At 54.2% G+C, this 22,602-nt stretch overlaps 1 protein-coding gene across 1 annotated transcript in view; it reads right to left on the reverse strand.

The window, feature by feature from the left end:
- The window catches only part of LOC142475685 (little elongation complex subunit 2-like), a gene marked incomplete at its 5' end in the record, with an annotated part of 76,715 nt that overhangs the window by 48,564 nt on the left and 5,549 nt on the right, over nt 1-22,602 (reverse strand). The window lies entirely within an intron of this gene.

The following is a 22,602-nucleotide window of genomic DNA, read 5'->3' on the forward strand; positions in this document are numbered from 1 at the left end:
CAGGAGGGGGGTGTATCCCTAATACAGGAGGAATAGGCACGCAGGAGGGGGGTGTATCCCTAATACAGGAGGAATAGACACGCAGGAGGGGGGTGTATCCCTAATACAGGAGGAATAGACACTCAGGAGGGGGGGTGTATCCCTAATACAGGAGGAATAGGCACGCAGGAGGGGGGTGTATCCCTAATACAGGGGGAATAGGCACGCAGGAGGGAGTGTATCCCTAATACAGGAGGAATAGGCACGCAGGAGGGGGGTGTATCCCTAATACAGGAGGAAGAGACACGCAGGAGGGAGTGTATCCCTAATACAGGAGGAATAGGCACACGGGGGGGGGGGTGTATCCCTAATACAGGAGGAATAGACACTCAGGAGGGGGAGTGTATCCCTAATACAGGAGGAATAGACACGCAGGAGGGGGTGTATCCCTAATACAGGAGGAATAGACACGCAGGAGGGGGAGTGTATCCCTAATACAGGAGGAATAGGCACGCAGGAGGGGGGTGTATCCCTAATACAGGAGGAATAGGCACGCAGGAGGGGGGTGTATCCCTAATACAGGGGGAATAGACACTCAGGAGGGGGGTGTATCCCTAATACAGGAGGAATAGACACGCAGGAGGGGGTGTATCCCTAATACAGGGGGAATAGACACTCAGGAGGGGGGTGTATCCCTAATACAGGAGGAATAGACACGCAGGAGGGGGGTGTATCCCTAATACAGGAGGAATAGACACGCAGGAGGGGGTGTATCCCTAATACAGGAGGAATAGGCACGCAGGAGGGGGGTGTATCCCTAATACAGGAGGAATAGGCACGCAGGAGGGGGTGTATCCCTAATACAGGAGGAAGAGACACGCAGGAGGGAGTGTATCCCTAATACAGGAGGAATAGGCACGCAGGAGGGGGGTGTATCCCTAATACAGGAGGAATAGACAAGCAGGAGGGGGGTGTATCCCTAATACAGGAGGAATAGACACGCAGGAGGGGGGTGTATCCCTAATACAGGAGGAATAGAAACGCAGGAGGGGGGTGTATCCCTAATACAGGAGGAAGAGACACGCAGGAGGGGGGGGTGTATCCCTAATACAGGAGGAATAGACACGCAGGAGGGGGGTGTATCCCTAATACAGGAGGAATAGACACGCAGGAGGGGGGTGTATCCCTAATACAGGAGGAATAGACACGCAGGAGGGGGGTGTATCCCTAATACAGGAGGAATAGGCACGCAGGAGGGGTAGGTGTATCCCTAATACAGGAGGAATAGGCACGCAGGAGGGGGGTGTATCCCTAATACAGGAGGAATAGGCACGCAGGAGGGAGTGTATCCCTAATACAGGAGGAATAGACACGCAGGAGGGGGGTGTATCCCTAATACAGGAGGAATAGACAAGCAGGAGGGGGGTGTATCCCTAATACAGGAGGAATAGGCACGCAGGAGGGGGGTGTATCCCTAATACAGGAGGAATAGGCACGCAGGAGGGGGGTGTATCCCTAATACAGGAGGAATAGGCACGCAGGAGGGGGGTGTATCCCTAATACAGGAGGGGGGTGTATCCCTAATACAGGAGGAATAGGCACGCAGGAGGGGGTGTATCCCTATTACAGGAGGAATAGGCACACAGGAGGGGGGTGTATCCCTAATACAGGAGGAATAGGCACGCAGGAGGGGGGTGTATCCGTAATACAGGAGGGGGGGTGTATCCCTAATACAGGAGGAATAGGCACGCAGGAGGGGGGTGTATCCCTAATACAGGAGGAATAGGCACGCAGGAGGGGGTGTATCCCTAATACAGAAGGAATAGACACTCAGGAGGGGGTGTATCCCTAATACAGGGGGAATAGACACTCAGGAGGGGGGTGTATCCCTAATACAGGAGGAATAGGCACGCAGGAGGGGGTGTATCCCTAATACAGGACGAATAGGCACGCAGGAGGGGGGGGTATCCCTAATACAGGAGGAATAGGCACACAGGAGGGGGGGTATCCCTAATACAGGAGGAATAGACACGCAGGAGGGGGTGTATCCCTAATACAGGAGGAATAGACACGCAGGAGGGGGTGTATCCCTAATACAGGGGGAATAGACACTCAGGAGGGGGGTGTATCCCTAATACAGGAGGAATAGGCACGCAGGAGGGGGTGTATCCCTAATACAGGAGGAATAGGCACGCAGGAGGGGGGTGTATCCCTAATACAGGAGGAATAGGCACGCAGGAGGGGGGTGTATCCCTAATACAGGAGGAATAGACACTCAGGAGGGGGAGTGTATCCCTAATACAGGAGGAATATTCACGCAGGAGGGGGGTGTATCCCTAATACAGGAGGAATAGACACGCAGGAGGGGGGTGTATCCCTAATACAGGAGGAATAGGCACGCAGGAGGGGGGTGTATCCCTAATACAGGGGGAATAGACACGCAGGAGGGGGGTGTATCCCTAATACAGGGGGAATAGGCACGCAGGAGGGGGGTGTATCCCTAATACAGGAGGAATAGGCACGCAGGAGGGGGGTGTATCCCTAATACAGGAGGAATAGGCACACAGGAGGGGGGTGTATCCCTAATACCGGAGGAATAGACACGCAGGAGGGGGTGTATCCCTAATACAGGAGGAATAGGCACGCAGGAGGGGGGTGTATCCCTAATACAGGAGGAATAGGCACGCAGGAGGGGGGTGTATCCCTAATACAGGAGGAATAGACACGCAGGAGGGGGGTGTATCCCTAATACAGGAGGAATAGACATGCAGGAGGGGGGTGTATCCCTAATACAGGAGGAATAGGCACACAGGAGGGGGTGTATCCCTAATACAGGAGGAATAGGCACGCAGGAGGGGGGTGTATCCCTAATACAGGAGGAATAGACACGCAGGAGGGGGGTGTATCCCTAATACAGGGGGAATAGACACGCAGGAGGGGGTGTATCCCTAATACAGGAGGAATAGGCACGCAGGAGGGGGGTGTATCCCTAATACAGGAGGAATAGGCACACAGGAGGGGGGTATATCCCAAATACAGGAGGAATAGGCACGCAGGAGGGGGTGTATCCCTAATACAGGAGGAATAGGCACGCAGGAGGGGGTGTATCCCTAATACAGGAGGAATAGACACGCAGGAGGGGGTGTATCCCTAATACAGGAGGAATAGACACGCAGGAGGGGGTGTATCCCTAATACAGGAGGAATAGGCACACAGGAGGGGGTGTATCCCTAATACAGGAGGAATAGGCACGCAGGAGGGGGGTGTATCCCTAATACAGGAGGAATAGACACGCAGGAGGGGGTGTATCCCTAATACAGGAGGAATAGACACGCAGGAGGGGGTGTATCCCTAATACAGGAGGAATAGACACGCAGGAGGGGGTGTATCCCTAATACAGGAGGAATAGACACGCAGGAGGGGGTGTATCCCTAATACAGGAGGAATAGGCACACAGGAGGGGGTGTATCCCTAATACAGGAGGAATAGGCACGCAGGAGGGGGGTGTATCCCTAATACAGGAGGAATAGGCACGCAGGAGGGGGGTGTATCCCTAATACAAGAGGAATAGGCACGCAGGAGGGGGTGTATCCCTAATACAGGAGGAATAGGCACGCAGGAGGGAGTGTATCCCTAATACAGGAGGAATATTCACGCAGGAGGGGGGTGTATCCTTAATACAGGAGGAATAGACATGCAGGAGGGGGGTGTATCCCTAATACAGGAGGAATAGACACGCAGGAGGGGGGTGTATCCCTAATACAGGAGGAATAGGCACGCAGGAGGGGGGTGTATCCCTAATACAGGAGGAATAGGCACACAGGAGGGGGGTGTATCCCTAATACAGGAGGAATATTCACGCAGGAGGGGGAGTGTATCCCTAATACAGGAGGAATAGACACGCAGGAGGGGGGTGTATCCCTAATACAGGAGGAATAGGCACGCAGGAGGGGGTGTATCCCTAATACAGGAGGAATAGACACGCAGGAGGGGGGTGTATCCCTAATACAGGAGGAAGAGACACGCAGGAGGGAGTGTATCCCTAATACAGGAGGAATAGACACGCAGGAGGGGGGTGTATCCCTAATACAGGAGGAATAGACACGCAGGAGGGGGGTGTATCCCTAATACAGGAGGGGGGTGTATCCCTAATACAGGAGGAAGAGACACGCAGGAGGGGGGTGTATCCCTAATACAGGAGGAAGAGACACGCAGGATGGGGTGTATCCCTAATACAGGAGGAATAGGCACGCAGGAGGGGGGTGTATCCCTAATACAGGGGGAATAGACACGCAGGAGGGGGTGTATCCCTAATACAGGAGGAATAGACACGCAGGAGGGGGGTGTATCCCTAATACAGGAGGAATAGGCACGCAGGAGGGGGGTGTATCCCTAATACAGGAGGAATATTCACGCAGGAGGGGGAGTGTATCCCTAATACAGGAGGAATAGACACGCAGGAGGGGGGTGTATCCCTAATACAGGAGGAATAGGCACGCAGGAGGGGGTGTATCCCTAATACAGGAGGAATAGACACGCAGGAGGGGGGTGTATCCCTAATACAGGAGGAAGAGACACGCAGGAGGGAGTGTATCCCTAATACAGGAGGAATAGACACGCAGGAGGGGGGTGTATCCCTAATACAGGAGGAATAGACACGCAGGAGGGGGGTGTATCCCTAATACAGGAGGGGGGTGTATCCCTAATACAGGAGGAAGAGACACGCAGGAGGGGGGTGTATCCCTAATACAGGAGGAAGAGACACGCAGGATGGGGTGTATCCCTAATACAGGAGGAATAGGCACGCAGGAGGGAGGTGTATCCCTAATACAGGGGGAATAGACACGCAGGAGGGGGTGTATCCCTAATACAGGAGGAATAGACACGCAGGAGGGGGGTGTATCCCTAATACAGGAGGAATAGGCACGCAGGAGGGGGGTGTATCCCTAATACAGGAGGAATAGGCACGCAGGAGGGGGGTGTATCCCTAATACATGAGGAATAGACACGCAGGAGGGGGGTGTATCCCTAATACAGGAGGAATAGACACGCAGGAGGGGGGTGTATCCCTAATACAGGAGGAATAGGCACGCAGGAGGGGGGTGTATCCCTAATACAGGAGGAATAGACACGCAGGAGGGGGGTGTATCCCTAATACAGGAGGAATAGACACGCAGGAGGGGGGTGTATCCCTAATACAGGAGGAATAGACACGCAGGAGGGGGGTGTATCCCTAATACAGGAGGAATAGACACGCAGGAGGGGGGTGTATCCCTAATACAGGAGGAATAGGCACGCAGGAGGGGGGTGTATCCCTAATACAGGGGGAATAGACACGCAGGAGGGGGTGTATCCCTAATACAGGAGGAATAGACACGCAGGAGGGGGGTGTATCCCTAATACAGGAGGAATAGGCACGCAGGAGGGGGGTGTATCCCTAATACAGGAGGAATAGGCACGCAGGAGGGGGGTGTATCCCTAATACAGGAGGAATAGACACGCAGGAGGGGGGTGTATCCCTAATACAGGAGGAATAGACACGCAGGAGGGAGTGTATCCCTAATACAGGAGGAATAGACACGCAGGAGGGGGGTGTATCCCCAATACAGGAGGAATAGGCACGCAGGAGGGGGGTGTATCCCTAATACAGGAGGAATAGGCACGCAGGAGGGGGGTGTATCCCTAATACAGGAGGAATAGGCACGCAGGAGGGGGGTGTATCCCTAATACAGGAGGAATAGGCACGCAGGAGGGGGGTGTATCCCTAATACAGGGGGAATAGACACGCAGGAGGGGGTGTATCCCTAATACAGGAGGAATAGGCACGCAGGAGGGGGGTGTATCCCTAATACAGGAGGAATAGGCACGCAGGAGGGGGGTGTATCCCTAATACAGGGGGAATAGACACTCAGGAGGGGGGTGTATCCCTAATACAGGAGGAATAGGCACGCAGGAGGGGGTGTATCCCTAATACAGGAGGAATAGACACGCAGGAGGGGGGTGTATCCCTAATACAGGAGGAATAGACACGCAGGAGGGGGGTGTATCCCTAATACAGGAGGAATAGACACGCAGGAGGGGGGTGTATCCCTAATACAGGAGGAATAGGCACACAGGAGGGGGTGTATCCCTAATACAGGAGGAATAGGCACGCAGGAGGGGGTGTATCCCTAATACAGGAGGAATAGGCACGCAGGAGGGGGGTGTATCCCTAATACAGGAGGAATAGGCACGCAGGAGGGGGTGTATCCCTAATACAGGAGGAATAGACACGCAGGAGGGGGGTGTATCCCTAATACAGGAGGAATAGGCACGCAGGAGGGGGTGTATCCCTAATACAGGAGGAATAGACACGCAGGAGGGGGAGTGTATCCCTAATACAGGAGGAATAGGCACACAGGAGGGGGGTGTATCCCTAATACAGGAGGAATAGGCACGCAGGAGGGGGTGTATCCCTAATACAGGAGGAATAGGCACGCAGGAGGGGGTGTATCCCTAATACAGGAGGAATAGACACACAGGAGGGGGGTGTATCCCTAATACAGGAGGAATAGACACGCAGGAGGGGGTGTATCCCTAATACAGGGGGAATAGACACTCAGGAGGGGGGTGTATCCCTAATACAGGAGGAATAGGCACGCAGGAGGGGGGTGTATCCCTAATACAGGAGGAATAGACACGCAGGAGGGGGGTGTATCCCTAATACAGGAGGAATAGACACTCAGGAGGGGGGGTGTATCCCTAATACAGGAGGAATAGGCACGCAGGAGGGGGGTGTATCCCTAATACAGGGGGAATAGGCACGCAGGAGGGAGTGTATCCCTAATACAGGAGGAATAGGCACGCAGGAGGGGGGTGTATCCCTAATACAGGAGGAAGAGACACGCAGGAGGGAGTGTATCCCTAATACAGGAGGAATAGGCACACGGGGGGGGGGTGTATCCCTAATACAGGAGGAATAGACACTCAGGAGGGGGAGTGTATCCCTAATACAGGAGGAATAGACACGCAGGAGGGGGTGTATCCCTAATACAGGAGGAATAGACACGCAGGAGGGGGAGTGTATCCCTAATACAGGAGAAATAGGCACGCAGGAGGGGGGTGTATCCCTAATACAGGAGGAATAGGCACGCAGGAGGGGGGTGTATCCCTAATACAGGGGGAATAGACACTCAGGAGGGGGGTGTATCCCTAATACAGGAGGAATAGACACGCAGGAGGGGGTGTATCCCTAATACAGGGGGAATAGACACTCAGGAGGGGGGTGTATCCCTAATACAGGAGGAATAGACACGCAGGAGGGGGGTGTATCCCTAATACAGGAGGAATAGACACGCAGGAGGGGGTGTATCCCTAATACAGGAGGAATAGGCACGCAGGAGGGGGGTGTATCCCTAATACAGGAGGAATAGGCACGCAGGAGGGGGTGTATCCCTAATACAGGAGGAAGAGACACGCAGGAGGGAGTGTATCCCTAATACAGGAGGAATAGGCACGCAGGAGGGGGGTGTATCCCTAATACAGGAGGAATAGACAAGCAGGAGGGGGGTGTATCCCTAATACAGGAGGAATAGACACGCAGGAGGGGGGTGTATCCCTAATACAGGAGGAATAGACACGCAGGAGGGGGGTGTATCCCTAATACAGGAGGAAGAGACACGCAGGAGGGGGGGGTGTATCCCTAATACAGGAGGAATAGACACGCAGGAGGGGGGTGTATCCCTAATACAGGAGGAATAGACACGCAGGAGGGGGGTGTATCCCTAATACAGGAGGAATAGACACGCAGGAGGGGGGTGTATCCCTAATACAGGAGGAATAGGCACGCAGGAGGGGTAGGTGTATCCCTAATACAGGAGGAATAGGCACGCAGGAGGGGGGTGTATCCCTAATACAGGAGGAATAGGCACGCAGGAGGGAGTGTATCCCTAATACAGGAGGAATAGACACGCAGGAGGGGGGTGTATCCCTAATACAGGAGGAATAGACAAGCAGGAGGGGGGTGTATCCCTAATACAGGAGGAATAGGCACGCAGGAGGGGGGTGTATCCCTAATACAGGAGGAATAGGCACGCAGGAGGGGGGTGTATCCCTAATACAGGAGGAATAGGCACGCAGGAGGGGGGTGTATCCCTAATACAGGAGGGGGGTGTATCCCTAATACAGGAGGAATAGGCACGCAGGAGGGGGTGTATCCCTATTACAGGAGGAATAGGCACACAGGAGGGGGGTGTATCCCTAATACAGGAGGAATAGGCACGCAGGAGGGGGGTGTATCCGTAATACAGGAGGGGGGGTGTATCCCTAATACAGGAGGAATAGGCACGCAGGAGGGAGTGTATCCCTAATACAGGAGGAATAGACACGCAGGAGGGGGGTGTATCCCTAATACAGGAGGAATAGACAAGCAGGAGGGGGGTGTATCCCTAATACAGGAGGAATAGGCACGCAGGAGGGGGGTGTATCCCTAATACAGGAGGAATAGGCACGCAGGAGGGGGGTGTATCCCTAATACAGGAGGAATAGGCACGCAGGAGGGGGGTGTATCCCTAATACAGGAGGGGGGTGTATCCCTAATACAGGAGGAATAGGCACGCAGGAGGGGGTGTATCCCTATTACAGGAGGAATAGGCACACAGGAGGGGGGTGTATCCCTAATACAGGAGGAATAGGCACGCAGGAGGGGGGTGTATCCGTAATACAGGAGGGGGGGTGTATCCCTAATACAGGAGGAATAGGCACGCAGGAGGGGGGTGTATCCCTAATACAGGAGGAATAGGCACGCAGGAGGGGGTGTATCCCTAATACAGGAGGAATAGACACTCAGGAGGGGGTGTATCCCTAATACAGGGGGAATAGACACTCAGGAGGGGGGTGTATCCCTAATACAGGAGGAATAGGCACGCAGGAGGGGGTGTATCCCTAATACAGGACGAATAGGCACGCAGGAGGGGGGGGTATCCCTAATACAGGAGGAATAGGCACACAGGAGGGGGGGTATCCCTAATACAGGAGGAATAGACACGCAGGAGGGGGTGTATCCCTAATACAGGAGGAATAGACACGCAGGAGGGGGTGTATCCCTAATACAGGGGGAATAGACACTCAGGAGGGGGGTGTATCCCTAATACAGGAGGAATAGGCACGCAGGAGGGGGTGTATCCCTAATACAGGAGGAATAGGCACGCAGGAGGGGGGTGTATCCCTAATACAGGAGGAATAGGCACGCAGGAGGGGGGTGTATCCCTAATACAGGAGGAATAGACACTCAGGAGGGGGAGTGTATCCCTAATACAGGAGGAATATTCACGCAGGAGGGGGGTGTATCCCTAATACAGGAGGAATAGACACGCAGGAGGGGGGTGTATCCCTAATACAGGAGGAATAGGCACGCAGGAGGGGGGTGTATCCCTAATACAGGGGGAATAGACACGCAGGAGGGGGGTGTATCCCTAATACAGGGGGAATAGGCACGCAGGAGGGGGGTGTATCCCTAATACAGGAGGAATAGGCACGCAGGAGGGGGGTGTATCCCTAATACAGGAGGAATAGGCACGCAGGAGGGGGGTGTATCCCTAATACAGGAGGAATAGGCACACAGGAGGGGGGTGTATCCCTAATACCGGAGGAATAGACACGCAGGAGGGGGTGTATCCCTAATACAGGAGGAATAGGCACGCAGGAGGGGGGTGTATCCCTAATACAGGAGGAATAGGCACGCAGGAGGGGGGTGTATCCCTAATACAGGAGGAATAGACACGCAGGAGGGGGGTGTATCCCTAATACAGGAGGAATAGACATGCAGGAGGGGGGTGTATCCCTAATACAGGAGGAATAGGCACACAGGAGGGGGTGTATCCCTAATACAGGAGGAATAGGCACACAGGAGGGGGTGTATCCCTAATACAGGAGGAATAGGCACGCAGGAGGGGGGTGTATCCCTCATACAGGAGGAATAGACACGCAGGAGGGGGGTGTATCCCTAATACAGGGGGAATAGACACGCAGGAGGGGGTGTATCCCTAATACAGGAGGAATAGGCACGCAGGAGGGGGGTGTATCCCTAATACAGGAGGAATAGGCACACAGGAGGGGGGTATATCCCAAATACAGGAGGAATAGGCACGCAGGAGGGGGTGTATCCCTAATACAGGAGGAATAGGCACGCAGGAGGGGGTGTATCCCTAATACAGGAGGAATAGACACGCAGGAGGGGGTGTATCCCTAATACAGGAGGAATAGACACGCAGGAGGGGGTGTATCCCTAATACAGGAGGAATAGGCACACAGGAGGGGGTGTATCCCTAATACAGGAGGAATAGGCACGCAGGAGGGGGGTGTATCCCTAATACAGGAGGAATAGACACGCAGGAGGGGGTGTATCCCTAATACAGGAGGAATAGACACGCAGGAGGGGGTGTATCCCTAATACAGGAGGAATAGACACGCAGGAGGGGGGTGTATCCCTAATACAGGAGGAATAGACACGCAGGAGGGGGGTGTATCCCTAATACAGGAGGAATAGGCACGCAGGAGGGGTAGGTGTATCCCTAATACAGGAGGAATAGGCACGCAGGAGGGGGGTGTATCCCTAATACAGGAGGAATAGGCACGCAGGAGGGAGTGTATCCCTAATACAGGAGGAATAGACACGCAGGAGGGGGGTGTATCCCTAATACAGGAGGAATAGACAAGCAGGAGGGGGGTGTATCCCTAATACAGGAGGAATAGGCACGCAGGAGGGGGGTGTATCCCTAATACAGGAGGAATAGGCACGCAGGAGGGGGGTGTATCCCTAATACAGGAGGAATAGGCACGCAGGAGGGGGGTGTATCCCTAATACAGGAGGGGGGTGTATCCCTAATACAGGAGGAATAGGCACGCAGGAGGGGGTGTATCCCTATTACAGGAGGAATAGGCACACAGGAGGGGGGTGTATCCCTAATACAGGAGGAATAGGCACGCAGGAGGGGGGTGTATCCGTAATACAGGAGGGGGGGTGTATCCCTAATACAGGAGGAATAGGCACGCAGGAGGGGGGTGTATCCCTAATACAGGAGGAATAGGCACGCAGGAGGGGGTGTATCCCTAATACAGGAGGAATAGACACTCAGGAGGGGGTGTATCCCTAATACAGGGGGAATAGACACTCAGGAGGGGGGTGTATCCCTAATACAGGAGGAATAGGCACGCAGGAGGGGGTGTATCCCTAATACAGGACGAATAGGCACGCAGGAGGGGGGGGTATCCCTAATACAGGAGGAATAGGCACACAGGAGGGGGGGTATCCCTAATACAGGAGGAATAGACACGCAGGAGGGGGTGTATCCCTAATACAGGAGGAATAGACACGCAGGAGGGGGTGTATCCCTAATACAGGGGGAATAGACACTCAGGAGGGGGGTGTATCCCTAATACAGGAGGAATAGGCACGCAGGAGGGGGTGTATCCCTAATACAGGAGGAATAGGCACGCAGGAGGGGGGTGTATCCCTAATACAGGAGGAATAGGCACGCAGGAGGGGGGTGTATCCCTAATACAGGAGGAATAGACACTCAGGAGGGGGAGTGTATCCCTAATACAGGAGGAATATTCACGCAGGAGGGGGGTGTATCCCTAATACAGGAGGAATAGACACGCAGGAGGGGGGTGTATCCCTAATACAGGAGGAATAGGCACGCAGGAGGGGGGTGTATCCCTAATACAGGGGGAATAGACACGCAGGAGGGGGGTGTATCCCTAATACAGGGGGAATAGGCACGCAGGAGGGGGGTGTATCCCTAATACAGGAGGAATAGGCACGCAGGAGGGGGGTGTATCCCTAATACAGGAGGAATAGGCACACAGGAGGGGGGTGTATCCCTAATACCGGAGGAATAGACACGCAGGAGGGGGTGTATCCCTAATACAGGAGGAATAGGCACGCAGGAGGGGGGTGTATCCCTAATACAGGAGGAATAGGCACGCAGGAGGGGGGTGTATCCCTAATACAGGAGGAATAGACACGCAGGAGGGGGGTGTATCCCTAATACAGGAGGAATAGACATGCAGGAGGGGGGTGTATCCCTAATACAGGAGGAATAGGCACACAGGAGGGGGTGTATCCCTAATACAGGAGGAATAGGCACACAGGAGGGGGTGTATCCCTAATACAGGAGGAATAGGCACGCAGGAGGGGGGTGTATCCCTCATACAGGAGGAATAGACACGCAGGAGGGGGGTGTATCCCTAATACAGGGGGAATAGACACGCAGGAGGGGGTGTATCCCTAATACAGGAGGAATAGGCACGCAGGAGGGGGGTGTATCCCTAATACAGGAGGAATAGGCACACAGGAGGGGGGTATATCCCAAATACAGGAGGAATAGGCACGCAGGAGGGGGTGTATCCCTAATACAGGAGGAATAGGCACGCAGGAGGGGGTGTATCCCTAATACAGGAGGAATAGACACGCAGGAGGGGGTGTATCCCTAATACAGGAGGAATAGACACGCAGGAGGGGGTGTATCCCTAATACAGGAGGAATAGGCACACAGGAGGGGGTGTATCCCTAATACAGGAGGAATAGGCACGCAGGAGGGGGGTGTATCCCTAATACAGGAGGAATAGACACGCAGGAGGGGGTGTATCCCTAATACAGGAGGAATAGACACGCAGGAGGGGGTGTATCCCTAATACAGGAGGAATAGACACGCAGGAGGGGGTGTATCCCTAATACAGGAGGAATAGACACGGAGGAGGGGGTGTATCCCTAATACAGGAGGAATAGGCACACAGGAGGGGGTGTATCCCTAATACAGGAGGAATAGGCACGCAGGAGGGGGGTGTATCCCTAATACAGGAGGAATAGGCACGCAGGAGGGGGGTGTATCCCTAATACAAGAGGAATAGGCACGCAGGAGGGGGTGTATCCCTAATACAGGAGGAATAGGCACGCAGGAGGGAGTGTATCCCTAATACAGGAGGAATATTCACGCAGGAGGGGGGTGTATCCTTAATACAGGAGGAATAGACATGCAGGAGGGGGGTGTATCCCTAATACAGGAGGAATAGACACGCAGGAGGGGGGTGTATCCCTAATACAGGAGGAATAGGCACGCAGGAGGGGGGTGTATCCCTAATACAGGAGGAATAGGCACACAGGAGGGGGGTGTATCCCTAATACAGGAGGAATATTCACGCAGGAGGGGGAGTGTATCCCTAATACAGGAGGAATAGACACGCAGGAGGGGGGTGTATCCCTAATACAGGAGGAATAGGCACGCAGGAGGGGGTGTATCCCTAATACAGGAGGAATAGACACGCAGGAGGGGGGTGTATCCCTAATACAGGAGGAAGAGACACGCAGGAGGGAGTGTATCCCTAATACAGGAGGAATAGACACGCAGGAGGGGGGTGTATCCCTAATACAGGAGGAATAGACACGCAGGAGGGGGGTGTATCCCTAATACAGGAGGAAGAGACACGCAGGAGGGGGTGTATCCCTAATACAGGAGGAATAGACACGCAGGAGGGGGAGTGTATCCCTAATACAGGAGGAATAGACACGCAGGAGGGGGGTGTATCCCTAATACAGGAGGAATAGGCACACAGGAGGGGGGTGTATCCCTAATACAGGAGGAAGAGACACGCAGGAGGGGGAGTGTATCCCTAATACAGGAGGAATAGACACGCAGGAGGGGGGTGTATCCCTAATACAGGAGGAATAGACACGCAGGAGGGGGGTGTATCCCTAATACAGGAGGGGGGGTGTATCCCTAATACAGGAGGAAGAGACACGCAGGAGGGGGGTGTATCCCTAATACAGGAGGAAGAGACACGCAGGATGGGGTGTATCCCTAATACAGGAGGAATAGGCACGCAGGAGGGGGGTGTATCCCTAATACAGGAGGAATAGACACGCAGGAGGGGGTGTATCCCTAATACAGGAGGAAGAGACACGCAGGAGGGGGTGTATCCCTAATACAGGAGGAATAGACACGCAGGAGGGGGTGTATCCCTAATACAGGAGGAATAGGCACGCAGGAGGGGGGTGTATCCCTAATACAGGAGGAATAGGCACGCAGGAGGGGGGTGTATCCCTAATACAGGAGGAAGAGACACGCAGGAGGGGGGTGTATCCCTAATACAGGAGGAATAGGCACGCAGGAGGGGGGTGTATCCCTAATACAGGAGGAATAGACACGCAGGAGGGGGGTGTATCCCTAATACAGGAGGAATAGACACGCAGGAGGGGGTGTATCCCTAATACAGGGGGAATAGACACTCAGGAGGGGGGTGTATCCCTAATACAGGAGGAATAGGCACGCAGGAGGGGGGTGTATCCCTAATACAGGAGGAATAGGCACGCAGGAGGGGGGTGTATCCCTAATACAGGAGGGGGGTGTATCCCTAATACAGGAGGAATAGGCACGCAGGAGGGGGTGTATCCCTATTACAGGAGGAATAGGCACGCAGGAGGGGGTGTATCCCTAATACAGGAGGAATAGACACGCAGGAGGGGGTGTATCCCTAATACAGGAGGAATAGACACGCAGGAGGGGGTGTATCCCTAATACAGGAGGAATAGGCACACAGGAGGGGGTGTATCCCTAATACAGGAGGAATAGGCACGCAGGAGGGGGGTGTATCCCTAATACAGGAGGAATAGGCACGCAGGAGGGGGGTGTATCCCTAATACAAGAGGAATAGGCACGCAGGAGGGGGTGTATCCCTAATACAGGAGGAATAGGCACGCAGGAGGGAGTGTATCCCTAATACAGGAGGAATATTCACGCAGGAGGGGGGTGTATCCTTAATACAGGAGGAATAGACATGCAGGAGGGGGGTGTATCCCTAATACAGGAGGAATAGACACGCAGGAGGGGGGTGTATCCCTAATACAGGAGGAATAGGCACGCAGGAGGGGGGTGTATCCCTAATACAGGAGGAATAGGCACACAGGAGGGGGGTGTATCCCTAATACAGGAGGAATATTCACGCAGGAGGGGGAGTGTATCCCTAATACAGGAGGAATAGACACGCAGGAGGGGGGTGTATCCCTAATACAGGAGGAATAGGCACGCAGGAGGGGGTGTATCCCTAATACAGGAGGAATAGACACGCAGGAGGGGGGTGTATCCCTAATACAGGAGGAAGAGACACGCAGGAGGGAGTGTATCCCTAATACAGGAGGAATAGACACGCAGGAGGGGGGTGTATCCCTAATACAGGAGGAAGAGACACGCAGGAGGGGGTGTATCCCTAATACAGGAGGAATAGACACGCAGGAGGGGGAGTGTATCCCTAATACAGGAGGAATAGACACGCAGGAGGGGGGTGTATCCCTAATACAGGAGGAATAGGCACACAGGAGGGGGGTGTATCCCTAATACAGGAGGAAGAGACACGCAGGAGGGGGAGTGTATCCCTAATACAGGAGGAATAGACACGCAGGAGGGGGGTGTATCCCTAATACAGGAGGAATAGACACGCAGGAGGGGGGTGTATCCCTAATACAGGAGGGGGGTGTATCCCTAATACAGGAGGAAGAGACACGCAGGAGGGGGGTGTATCCCTAATACAGGAGGAAGAGACACGCAGGATGGGGTGTATCCCTAATACAGGAGGAATAGGCACGCAGGAGGGGGGTGTATCCCTAATACAGGAGGAATAGACACGCAGGAGGGGGTGTATCCCTAATACAGGAGGAAGAGACACGCAGGAGGGGGTGTATCCCTAATACAGGAGGAATAGGCACGCAGGAGGGGGGTGTATCCCTAATACAGGAGGAAGAGACACGCAGGAGGGGGGGTGTATCCCTAATACAGGAGGAATAGGCACGCAGGAGGGGGGTGTATCCCTAATACAGGAGGAATAGGCACGCAGGAGGGGGGTGTATCCCTAATACAGGAGGAATAGACACGCAGGAGGGGGTGTATCCCTAATACAGGGGGAATAGACACTCAGGAGGGGGGTGTATCCCTAATACAGGAGGAATAGGCACGCAGGAGGGGGGTGTATCCCTAATACAGGAGGAATAGGCACGCAGGAGGGGGGTGTATCCCTAATACAGGAGGGGGGTGTATCCCTAATACAGGAGGAATAGGCACGCAGGAGGGGGTGTATCCCTATTACAGGAGGAATAGGCACACAGGAGGGGGGTGTATCCCTAATACAGGAGGAATAGGCACGCAGGAGGGGGGTGTATCCGTAATACAGGAGGGGGGGTGTATCCCTAATACAGGAGGAATAGGCACGCAGGAGGGGGGTGTATCCCTAATACAGGAGGAATAGGCACGCAGGAGGGGGTGTATCCCTAATACAGGAGGAATAGACACTCAGGAGGGGGTGTATCCCTAATACAGGGGGAATAGACACTCAGGAGGGGGGTGTATCCCTAATACAGGAGGAATAGGCACGCAGGAGGGGGTGTATCCCTAATACAGGACGAATAGGCACGCAGGAGGGGGGGGGTATCCCTAATACAGGAGGAATAGGCACACAGGAGGGGGGGTATCCCTAATACAGGAGGAATAGACACGCAGGAGGGGGTGTATCCCTAATACAGGAGGAATAGACACGCAGGAGGGGGTGTATCCCTAATACAGGGGGAATAGACACTCAGGAGGGGGGTGTATCCCTAATACAGGAGGAATAGGCACGCAGGAGGGGGTGTATCCCTAATACAGGAGGAATAGGCACGCAGGAGGGGGGTGTATCCCTAATACAGGAGGAATAGGCACGCAGGAGGGGGGTGTATCCCTAATACAGGAGGAATAGACACTCAGGAGGGGGAGTGTATCCCTAATACAGGAGGAATATTCACGCAGGAGGGGGGTGTATCCCTAATACAGGAGGAATAGACACGCAGGAGGGGGGTGTATCCCTAATACAGGAGGAATAGGCACGCAGGAGGGGGGTGTATCCCTAATACAGGGGGAATAGACACGCAGGAGGGGGGTGTATCCCTAATACAGGGGGAATAGGCACGCAGGAGGGGGGTGTATCCCTAATACAGGAGGAATAGGCACGCAGGAGGGGGGTGTATCCCTAATACAGGAGGAATAGGCACACAGGAGGGGGGTGTATCCCTAATACCGGAGGAATAGACACGCAGGAGGGGGTGTATCCCTAATACAGGAGGAATAGGCACGCAGGAGGGGGGTGTATCCCTAATACAGGAGGAATAGGCACGCAGGAGGGGGGTGTATCCCTAATACAGGAGGAATAGACACGCAGGAGGGGGGTGTATCCCTAATACAGGAGGAATAGACATGCAGGAGGGGGGTGTATCCCTAATACATGAGGAATAGGCACACAGGAGGGGGTGTATCCCTAATACAGGAGGAATAGGCACGCAGGAGGGGGGAGTATCCCTAATACAGGAGGAATAGACACGCAGGAGGGGGGTGTATCCCTAATACAGGGGGAATAGACACGCAGGAGGGGGTGTATCCCTAATACAGGAGGAATAGGCACACAGGAGGGGGGTGTATCCCTAATACAGGAGGAATAGGCACACAGGAGGGGGGTATATCCCAAATACAGGAGGAATAGGCACGCAGGAGGGGGTGTATCCCTAATACAGGAGGAATAGGCACGCAGGAGGGGGTGTATCCCTAATACAGGAGGAATAGACACGCAGGAGGGAGTGTATCCCTAATACAGGAGGAATAGGCACACAGGAGGGGGTGTATCCCTAATACAGGAGGAATAGGCACGCAGGAGGGGGGTGTATCCCTAATACAGGAGGAATAGACACGCAGGAGGGGGTGTATCCCTAATATAGGAGGAATAGACACGCAGGAGGGGGGTGTATCCCTAATACAGGAGGAATAGGCACGCAGGAGGGGGGTGTATCCCTAATACAGGAGGAATAGGCACACAGGAGGGGGGTGTATCCCTAATACAGGAGGAATATTCACGCAGGAGGGGGAGTGTATCCCTAATACAGGAGGAATAGACACGCAGGAGGGGGGTGTATCCCTAATACAGGAGGAATAGGCACGCAGGAGGGGGTGTATCCCTAATACAGGAGGAATATTCACGCAGGAGGGGGAGTGTATCCCTAATACAGGAGGAATAGACACGCAGGAGGGGGTGTATCCCTAATACAGGAGGAATAGGCACGCAGGAGGGGGGTGTATCCCTAATACAGGAGGAATAGGCACGCAGGAGGGGGGTGTATCCCTAATACAGGAGGAATAGGCACGCAGGAGGGGGGTGTATCCCTAATACAGGAGGAATAGACACGCAGGAGGGGGTGTATCCCTAATACAGGGGGAATAGACACTCAGGAGGGGGGTGTATCCCTAATACAGGAGGAATAGGCACGCAGGAGGGGGGTGTATCCCTAATACAGGAGGAATAGGCACGCAGGAGGGGGGTGTATCCCTAATACAGGAGGAATAGGCACGCAGGAGGGAGTGTATCCCTAATACAGGAGGAAGAGACACGCAGGAGGGGGGTGTATCCCTAATACAGGAGGAATAGACACGCAGGAGGGGGGGTGTATCCCTAATACAGGGGGAATAGACACGCAGGAGGGGGGGGGGTATCCCTAATACAGGAGGAATAGGCACGCAGGAGGGAGTGTATCCGTAATACAGGAGGAAGAGACACGCAGGAGGGGGGTGTATCCCTAATACAGGAGGAATAGACACACAGGAGGGGGGTGTATCCCTAATACAGGGGGAATAGACACTCAGGAGGGGGGTGTATCCCTAATACAGGAGGAATAGGCACGCTGGAGTGGGGTGTATCCCTAATACAGGAGGAATAGACACACAGGAGGGGGGTGTATCCCTAATACAGGGGGAATAGACACTCAGGAGGGGGGTGTATCCCTAATACAGGAGGAATAGGCACGCAGGAGGGAGTGTATCCCTAATACAGGAGGAAGAGACACGCAGGAGTGGGGTGTATCCCTAATACAGGAGGAATAGACACACAGGAGGGGGGTGTATCCCTAATACAGGAGGAATAGGCACGCAGGAGGGGGTGTATCCCTAATACAGGAGGAATAGACACGCAGGAGGGGGGTGTATCCCTAATACAGGAGGAATAGGCACGCAGGAGGGGGGTGTATCCCTAATACAGGAGGAATAGGCACGCAGGAGGGGGGTGTATCCCTAATACAGGAGGAATAGGCACACAGGAGGGGGGTGTATCCCTAATACAGGAGGAATAGGCACGCAGGAGGGGGGTGTATCCCTAATACAGGAGGAATAGGCACGCAGGAGGGGGTGTATCCCTAATACAGGAGGAATAGGCACGCAGGAGGGGGGTGTATCCCTAATACAGGAGGAATAGACACGCAGGAGGGGGGTGTATCCCTAATACAGGAGGAATAGACACGCAGGAGGGGGGTGTATCCCTAATACAGGAGGAATAGGCACGCAGGAGGGGGGTGTATCCCTAATACAGGAGGGGGGTGTATCCCTAATACAGGAGGAATAGGCACGCAGGAGGGGGTGTATCCCTATTACAGGAGGAATAGGCACACAGGAGGGGGGTGTATCCCTAATACAGGAGGAATAGGCACGCAGGAGGGGGGTGTATCCGTAATACAGGAGGGGGGGTGTATCCCTAATACAGGAGGAATAGGCACGCAGGAGGGGGGTGTATCCCTAATACAGGAGGAATAGGCACGCAGGAGGGGGTGTATCCCTAATACAGGAGGAATAGACACTCAGGAGGGGGTGTATCCCTAATACAGGGGGAATAGACACTCAGGAGGGGGGTGTATCCCTAATACAGGAGGAATAGGCACGCAGGAGGGGGTGTATCCCTAATACAGGACGAATAGGCACGCAGGAGGGGGGGGTATCCCTAATACAGGAGGAATAGGCACACAGGAGGGGGGGTATCCCTAATACAGGAGGAATAGACACGCAGGAGGGGGTGTATCCCTAATACAGGAGGAATAGACACGCAGGAGGGGGTGTATCCCTAATACAGGGGGAATAGACACTCAGGAGGGGGGTGTATCCCTAATACAGGAGGAATAGGCACGCAGGAGGGGGTGTATCCCTAATACAGGAGGAATAGGCACGCAGGAGGGGGGTGTATCCCTAATACAGGAGGAATAGGCACGCAGGAGGGGGGTGTATCCCTAATACAGGAGGAATAGACACTCAGGAGGGGGAGTGTATCCCTAATACAGGAGGAATATTCACGCAGGAGGGGGGTGTATCCCTAATACAGGAGGAATAGACACGCAGGAGGGGGGTGTATCCCTAATACAGGAGGAATAGGCACGCAGGAGGGGGGTGTATCCCTAATACAGGGGGAATAGACACGCAGGAGGGGGGTGTATCCCTAATACAGGGGGAATAGGCACGCAGGAGGGGGGTGTATCCCTAATACAGGAGGAATAGGCACGCAGGAGGGGGTGTATCCCTAATACAGGAGGAATAGGCACGCAGGAGGGGGTGTATCCCTAATACAGGAGGAATAGACACGCAGGAGGGAGTGTATCCCTAATACAGGAGGAATAGGCACACAGGAGGGGGTGTATCCCTAATACAGGAGGAATAGGCACGCAGGAGGGGGGTGTATCCCTAATACAGGAGGAATAGGCACACAGGAGGGGGTGTATCCCTAATATAGGAGGAATAGGCACGCAGGAGGGGGGTGTATCCCTAATACAGGAGGAATAGGCACGCAGGAGGGGGGTGTATCCCTAATACAGGAGGAATAGGCACACAGGAGGGGGGTGTATCCCTAATACAGGAGGAATATTCACGCAGGAGGGGGAGTGTATCCCTAATACAGGAGGAATAGGCACACAGGAGGGGGGTGTATCCCTAATACAGGAGGAATAGGCACGCAGGAGGGGGTGTATCCCTAATACAGGAGGAATATTCACGCAGGAGGGGGAGTGTATCCCTAATACAGGAGGAATAGACACGCAGGAGGGGGTGTATCCCTAATACAGGAGGAATAGGCACGCAGGAGGGGGGTGTATCCCTAATACAGGAGGAATAGGCACGCAGGAGGGGGGTGTATCCCTAATACAGGAGGAATAGGCACGCAGGAGGGGGGTGTATCCCTAATACAGGAGGAATAGACACGCAGGAGGGGGTGTATCCCTAATACAGGGGGAATAGACACTCAGGAGGGGGGTGTATCCCTAATACAGGAGGAATAGGCACGCAGGAGGGGGGTGTATCCCTAATACAGGAGGAATAGGCACGCAGGAGGGGGGTGTATCCCTAATACAGGAGGAATAGGCACGCAGGAGGGAGTGTATCCCTAATACAGGAGGAAGAGACACGCAGGAGGGGGGTGTATCCCTAATACAGGAGGAATAGACACGCAGGAGGGGGGGTGTATCCCTAATACAGGGGGAATAGACACGCAGGAGGGGGGGTGGTATCCCTAATACAGGAGGAATAGGCACGCAGGAGGGAGTGTATCCGTAATACAGGAGGAAGAGACACGCAGGAGGGGGGTGTATCCCTAATACAGGAGGAATAGACACACAGGAGGGGGGTGTATCCCTAATACAGGGGGAATAGACACTCAGGAGGGGGGTGTATCCCTAATACAGGAGGAATAGGCACGCTGGAGTGGGGTGTATCCCTAATACAGGAGGAATAGACACACAGGAGGGGGGTGTATCCCTAATACAGGGGGAATAGACACTCAGGAGGGGGGTGTATCCCTAATACAGGAGGAATAGGCACGCAGGAGGGAGTGTATCCCTAATACAGGAGGAAGAGACACGCAGGAGTGGGGTGTATCCCTAATACAGGAGGAATAGACACACAGGAGGGGGGTGTATCCCTAATACAGGAGGAATAGGCACGCAGGAGGGGGGTGTATCCCTAATACAGGAGGAATAGGCACGCAGGAGGGGGTGTATCCCTAATACAGGAGGAATAGGCACGCAGGAGGGGGGTGTATCCCTAATACAGGAGGAATAGACACGCAGGAGGGGGGTGTATCCCTAATACAGGAGGAATAGACACGCAGGAGGGGGGTGTATCCCTAATACAGGAGGAATAGACACGCAGGAGGGGGGTGTATCCCTAATACAGGAGGAATAGGCACGCAGGACGGGGGTGTATCTCTAATACAGGGGGAATAGACACGCAGGAGGGGGGTGTATCCCTAATACAGGAGGAATAGACACGCAGGAGGGGGGTGTATCCCTAATACAGGAGGAATAGGCACGCAGGAGGGGGGTGTATCCCTAATACAGGAGGAATAGGCACGCAGGAGGGGGGTGTATCCCTAATACAGGAGGAAGAGACACGCAGGAGGGGGGTGTATCCCTAATACAGGAGGGGGGTGTATCCCAAATACAGGAGGAAGAGACACGCAGGAGGGGGTGTATCCCTAATACAGGAGGAATAGGCACGCAGGAGGGGGGTGTATCCCTAATACCGGAGGAATAGACACGCAGGAGGGGGTGTATCCCTAATACAGGAGGAATAGACACGCAGGAGGGGGGTGTATCCCTAATACAGGAGGAATAGACACGCAGGAGGGGGGTGTATCCCTAATACAGGAGGAATAGACACACAGGAGGGGGGTGTATCCCTAATACAGGAGGAATAGACATGCAGGAGGGGGGTGTATCCCTAATACAGGAGGAATAGGCACACAGGAGGGGGGTGTATCCCTAATACAGGA

The sequence above is a fragment of the Ascaphus truei genome, unplaced genomic scaffold, assembly GCF_040206685.1.
Source record: "Ascaphus truei isolate aAscTru1 unplaced genomic scaffold, aAscTru1.hap1 HAP1_SCAFFOLD_1330, whole genome shotgun sequence".
NCBI lineage: Eukaryota > Metazoa > Chordata > Amphibia > Anura > Ascaphidae > Ascaphus > Ascaphus truei.